A 6,621-nucleotide genomic window follows, 5' to 3' on the forward strand; every position below is an offset into this window, starting at 1 on the left:
CCAACACAGCTTGCAGAAGGCAGAGGCAGGACCAGGGCCCTGGCCCAAAGGCACAGGAGGGTTGGTAAGGGTGAGGAAGGGTCCCTGCCTGCCACAGCCTGGCTACCAGCACTACAGGTATGGCTCATTTTCAGACCTTGAGGCAGTGAAATCTACACTTGATTTTCTTGGGGGTAATACTGCAGCCTGAAACTTTTCAGATACATAGTTTTTTAAACACATCATGTTGTGCTTTTTCTTCTTTCAACATTTATTGAAAAGAAAGTAGTCCCCGTAGTGAAGTTGACATGATAAATTAGTAGGGCTTTGGCAAAGCTCTCACTCTTCATTGGGCAAATACTTATTTATGGTCTTTCAAATTGTAGCTTATGTAACAGCAGAGTGACTTTCGAACCCCCCCTCCCCCATGTATTGACCTGATAGAGCCTAATGGGTCCTTCAGAGCAATTAGGATTTATTGTGTTAACTTCTATTGTGTATAAAGAACATTTAAAAAACATATGTTATTTACCCAGAAGGCAGTAATGACTGTTTAAATACAGCAATTGTTTCTGAAATGCTTGCTGCTCTATACATTGCAAAGAATTTACTCCACATATTTTTCATACTTAAATACTTTGCTTCACTGTGATTTCCAAGCAGGGTGATTGTACTGCACATACATTTGTATGCTTAAAGCTGTAAGTGAATTGAGCTCCCAGGAAAGCTGCCAAATGAGCAACCCTGAAGCATGCAATCTGAGACTTTTCTTGACCAAGGGGCCAGTGCTCACCTCTCTAGCTGTCTGAGCAGTTCACACCATTTCCCAGCTCAGAAAGCAGGGCATTTCTCACAAATCACAAGACTTTTGTCCTGTCTGATCTGAATGCCCAGCAAAGGTGGCCTTAACACCCATGAACCTGTGGTTTCCATCGTGGCACATCTTATCCTCTCTAGGCCTAGGATGCAAAAATACAAGAACATTGAACACTGGTGGACATCTAAGAAGCCTAACTCCCCCCACAGGCTCCTTGGCAGGTGTGAAGGAGCACAGCTTCATCTCCCAGAAAGACTGGTGCTGGCTTACACCAGCTTTGATTCTGACCACACAAGTAAAACAAAACCCCCACTCACATATGGAAGCTATCAAATGCCTTTATGAAATAATAATAATAGTAATATTGACTAATTACTGCTTGCTTTATCTTCAGACCATGATCTTTTGATCAATGCCATCTCTAAATAGATATTCCCTTTTTCTGCCCTCTCCTTTGCTGTGAGAGATCTACCATGGTGAAACTGTTCAAAGCAGTTCAGCTTCAGCACAACGCTTTCCCTGCCCTTTCTCAGACCACAACTTTTGGGAACTTGTTTCTATTTGTTTGTTTTACACTTAAATTCAAATAATATCTGTTACAGCTGTAGTACTTTCTTTCCAGGGACAAAAGTACTAGGCTGTTTTCTAACTCAGCAGAGAGACAGGTTAGAGGAACCTCTGGCTAGAAATGTTGTAGCAAATACTTCAGAGTTAGGATGCAAGTTTGTAATGGCCAATGTACAAAATCCTCTGGAGAAAACATTCAAGCAGCCTGGACTGAAGCTAGCTGAAACTCACAATTTCTGTTTGGTGGAAAATTCCAACATTAAAAAAACATGTAAAACACACCAGTTCACGCCAAACAGGGCAAACTGCCTGTACTTCTGAGAAATCCTGAAGCACAGGAAAAGCTAGGAGGTTTCCTGTCACAACATGGAGAAGTCCTAGAAGCTCTCTGCCCAAGGAGCCCTTAGGAGCACAGGACAGGGGAGGTCCCAGGGTGGGGGACATGGAAATGCTGGGATGGCAGGAATTTGCCAGCAAACCAGGCAGCCTTCTGCCAAGAATCAGCCTGGTGAACGCTTGTCCCTTAGGTCCTGCCTGGCCTTCAGAGAAAGTCAGTCAAAATTGAAATGTTTTCAAGAAACTTTCTATCTGTGTTAAACCAGCCCTTTTCAAAGAAACAGCAATCAGCATGAACATCCTGGGTGTGGTGTCTCATGGCCTTAACATTCTAGGAATTGGTGAAAAACTTAGGATAACAACTGTCACTGTTTAAAGCAACTTCAGCCTGTGTTCAGAATAGGTCCAGTTCAGTCTGGCCTTTCCTGAAAATACAAAGATTCATACAATCAAAATAGGTTTTAATCACATAAGCTGCTTTGAGTGAATTTCTTCACTAACGTCTCAAGATGCTGTGATCAAGATTTTCCAGATGCAGTGATTCTGGACCCTCCTAAGGCAACCTTAATGATTAATCTTTATTTCTAGAAATTTTTACAGACTTGTCCTCTCAAAACTAGACTCCTTTACAACATACCACATTGCAAACTCAAGATCAGAGGCAATAAGACAATCACACCGTTTTTGAAAGCTTTATCCTGTGCATGTACTCATCTATAGTACCCTAGAAGGAGAAAGTTCATATGCAATACACAGGTGCTGTGTTTTCAGGTTGTCATGAACCAGTAAGCATCAAGGCCAAAGACCTCCCATAACAATGTCCCTTCCCTGACCTTTTAAGTATTCTTGCTAAGACCAGGCACTTCAGATTCTCCGTATCTACTTTTAACATCCTTGAAGTGCTTGACATGGGACTGGAGGGATATCTGAAGCTAAAGCTTAGTGAGTCATGTCATTCACATCAAATGAACCAAATTATGGTGAAATACAGATTTAAATCCCTGCACAATCAACATTTATTGGACACAAATAAGAAGAGAAACAGATGAAAAGGCAATTGGCACTAGCTGGAACTATACATGTTTTGATTACTTCCTTCTCCAGGTCATTTGTGGGATAATGTAATACACAGGTCGAAGTGATTCTGGAAAGGATGTTGCAAGCAAGCTTCACATTCAGGCACTAGTTAGATGTGAAGAATTAACACATGCAAGTTATCTACATAGTTCAAACATAAACAGCAACAGCTTTAGCAGGGACTAGTGTTACAGAATTGGAGCACAGCAAGGGATTTGCTGGACAGAAGAAAACCACTGTACCTCACTGCAATGTGCAGCACCATCCAGCACAAAATGATGCTATCCTACCTGGGATATGTCCTGGTGATGCAGGGAAGTGCTCAAAAATATTTTCAATTCTTCCACAAGTGCTAGCACAGGCTTGCCAAAAATCTTTGATGAGCAGGTTGTGTAGTCCTCTTACAGGCTCTTTTTATGAAACTGATACCATCAAACTGATTTCATACAAGCAACAAGCTGACAAAAAGGTAGCACAGCCACAGCAAAGACAGGGTTCACACAAGCTAGCACCTTCCTTATGGCATGAAAACAGTAGAGTGGCTTAGTTCAGCTTTTTGCTTGGAGAAGTCTGTCCAGCTGCAGCAGATTTCATTCTCTGTGTGTATTTCCCTTATGCTGGTGAAATTAACTGTTCCGCAATTTGAGACAAGGAGTCAGAGAGTTGTAGTCAATGGGGCAGAATCTGGTTGGAGGTGTGTGACTAGTGGAGTCCCACAGGGGTCGGTACTGGGACCGGTGTTGTTCAACATCTTCATCAACGACCTGGATGAGGGTATAGAATGTACCCTCAGCAAGTTTGCTGATGACACTAAGCTGGGAGGAGGGGCTGACACACCAGAAGGCTGTGCTGCCATTCAGAGAGACTTAGATAGGTTGGAGAATTGGGCGGGGAGAAACATGATGAAATTCAACAAGGGGAAGTGCAGAGTTTTACATTTGGGGAAGAACAACACCATGTCCCAGTACAGGTTGGGGGCTGAACTGCTGGAGAGTAGTGTAGGTGAAAGAGACCTGGGGGTCCTGGTAGACAGGAGGATGACCATGAGCCAGCAATGTGCCCTTGTGGCCAAGAAGGCCAATGGCATCCTGGGGTGCATTAGAAAGGGTGTGGTTAGTAGGTCAAGAGAGGTTCTCCTCCCCCTCTATTCTGCATTGGTGAGGCCACATCTGGAGTATTGTGTCCAGTTCTGGGCCCCTCAGTTCAAAAAGGACAGGGAACTGCTCGAAAGAGTCCAGCGCAGAGCTACGAAGATGATTAGGGGAGTGGAACATCTCCCTTATGAGGAAAGGCTGAGGGAGCTGGGTCTCTTTAGCTTGGAGAAAAGGAGACTGAGGGGTGACCTCATCAATGTTTACAAATATGTAAGGGGTGAGTGTCAGGGAGATGGAGTTAGACTTTTCTCAGTGATGACCAGTGATAGGACAAGGGGTAATGGGTGTAAATTGGAGCATAGGAGGTTCAAGGTGAATATCCGAAAAAATTTTTTTACTGTAAGAGTGACAGAGCACTGGAACAGACTGCCCAGGGAGGTTGTGGAGTCTCCCTCACTGGAGACATTCAAAACCCACCTGGATGAGTTCCTGTGTGATGTACTCTAGGTGACCCTGCTCTGGCAGGGGGGTTGGACTAGATGATCTCTCGAGGTCCCTTCCAGCCCCTAAGATTCTATGATTCTATGATTCTATGATTCTATAAGTTATACATTTGGTCTAATGTTGGAAACAAAGACCAAGGCATGTTGCTATCAGTGGACTATGAACAACTGAGCCCTTCTCCATGCCTCTCACAGGCTGGCACTGCCAGATCCTCAGTGGTTACATCATCACAAAGCAGACAGGACACCACTGGGTCCACTTGGAGAAACTGTTGTGCAAGCTCACACCATGCAACTTCATTATTTGCCCCTCACTGTGCTAGGTGCTGAATGTACCCGCAGTACAAACTGCTCTCAGGCTGAGCAGCCAAAGAACACAAAAAATTGGAGAAAGAATAGGTGATTCTCTCTGTTTTAGTAGACTGAAAAACTCTGTGATTTACCTTTATGGCCACAGACAGCTGGGAAATCAACCCGTTAGTCCTGAGCTGGAAAAAGACCATTCTGCTCTGTTTCCATTCCACTGAAGCACGTTAGGCTCACAACCTCTGGCACTATGCTGCAGGGATGTGAGGCTGTGCGTCTGTTCTGTCACGGCCAGACTGACTGTCCTGAAGACAAAATCCCTTTCTGGTAGCAGGGCAGTCTGGAGGGGAACAAGGCCAATTCCTTACTTGGGCTGGCCAGGCTGCACCCTGACAGAACTAAATACCCCTCTTTGGGGGATGAAGGGAGAGAGCAAAGTGAGAAGACAGTGTAATCCTTTCAGCTGAGACCCTGCCAGGGATGTTGCTCATTAGCAGGGAGAGTATGTGTTGTAGCTGGTGACAGACAGACATGTTCTATGTTGAGACAGTGTCTTCAATCAGATCCATCTGTGAGAGCCATACACTGCGAGCTTCCTCATCATGTTTGCATTGCAGAAGCCATCCCAGCAATGCCAGCCTACTGTGCTGCCCTCAGCCTCGTGTGAAACCCGTGATGGGATTCTGGACAGACCAACAGTCTTGGTTGTGAATTCTGCTTTCACTGTTTTAATACAATCAAACCACACATATAGAGTGGCTGTGGCTTCCCCATCAGGAAAAAAGATGAGTACTGGAGCAGCAACTGCACTTCCTAAGCTTGCTCAGGTATCTTAGAGAAAGGAGAGTGTTGTAACTGTAGCTAACAGAAGAAACGAAGAGGTCCCTGTATCCAAGGCAGATGAAATTCAAATCCATTAGCTGAGGAGAGCCAACAAACTAACCACAAGCCCCTGCAGGCTTTCTTCCATAGATTTTATTTAGCTTCCCTGACAATGTAAAATTAATTACTCATAATTTTGTGTCTCTGTGTACTTTCAGTTTGGGCTAAGATGCCCTGAATTTCTCCTCAATACTTAATCACATTTATGTAAGGTCAAAACTGCCTTATGGATATTTTAACTTGGCATATTCCTGAGACACAACTAACTTTTAGGCTCATAACCTCCTGACAAAACATAGTATGAGTTCTTCAGGAGATGAGCTGAAACTGGTAACAGCAACAAACTAATCTCTACAGAAGCAGAGATTAAGCATATTTAGCTACATGCTAATGAAGCTACCCAGGACAAGCCCAAGCCCTGCTGGACTAAAATATACTTTAAAGAATTCTGCACATACCAATGAAATCCTTAGCATGGCTGAGAGCTGGCACAGAAATTAAGTGAAAGGGGTGGATACAGGTGCTGCTCACACTGTGTAGACTTTCATGGAGAAGGAAGGGCAAGGTTTGGTCTCAGTCTGAGCAGACTCCTCACCACTACTAAGCTGACAGAGTTGCTATTAGGCCTTTCCCTAAATAGATTGTAAAAGCCTGTACAAGTGACTGTTTTACGAGCAAAGAGGGAAACATCAGAAGCAAAAGAGAAAAACAGCAGTGACCTCCAAGGCTTTGCTGGGGGAAGAGGGACAGGCCATGAACAAACACAGCCCAGCCACAAGGTGTGTCGTGCCAGGCTGCAAAAAGGGATAATGCTGCTTTAAAGGTCCTTGACATGGGCACAGTGGTGATCCCAAAACAATTGGCTGTGAGTTTTACAGAATGAAATTCAATTTACCTGCCACAAAGAAGAGCTGGATGAGGCCTCCCTAGAGTGTGCTGGGTAAAGAAGGGCTGCCAATTCCCATCCCCAAGCTGCTCCCATCCTGGCTGGATCCAGAGGGAAGGGGGAAGGGGCAGCAGTGGCAGTAAGCACAGGAACAATTCTCTGGAGAGCCACGAC

This window comes from Chaetura pelagica, unplaced genomic scaffold, assembly GCF_000747805.2.
Source record: "Chaetura pelagica isolate M959 unplaced genomic scaffold, ChaPel_1.0 scaffold21, whole genome shotgun sequence".
NCBI classification, from domain to species: Eukaryota; Metazoa; Chordata; class Aves; order Apodiformes; family Apodidae; genus Chaetura; species Chaetura pelagica.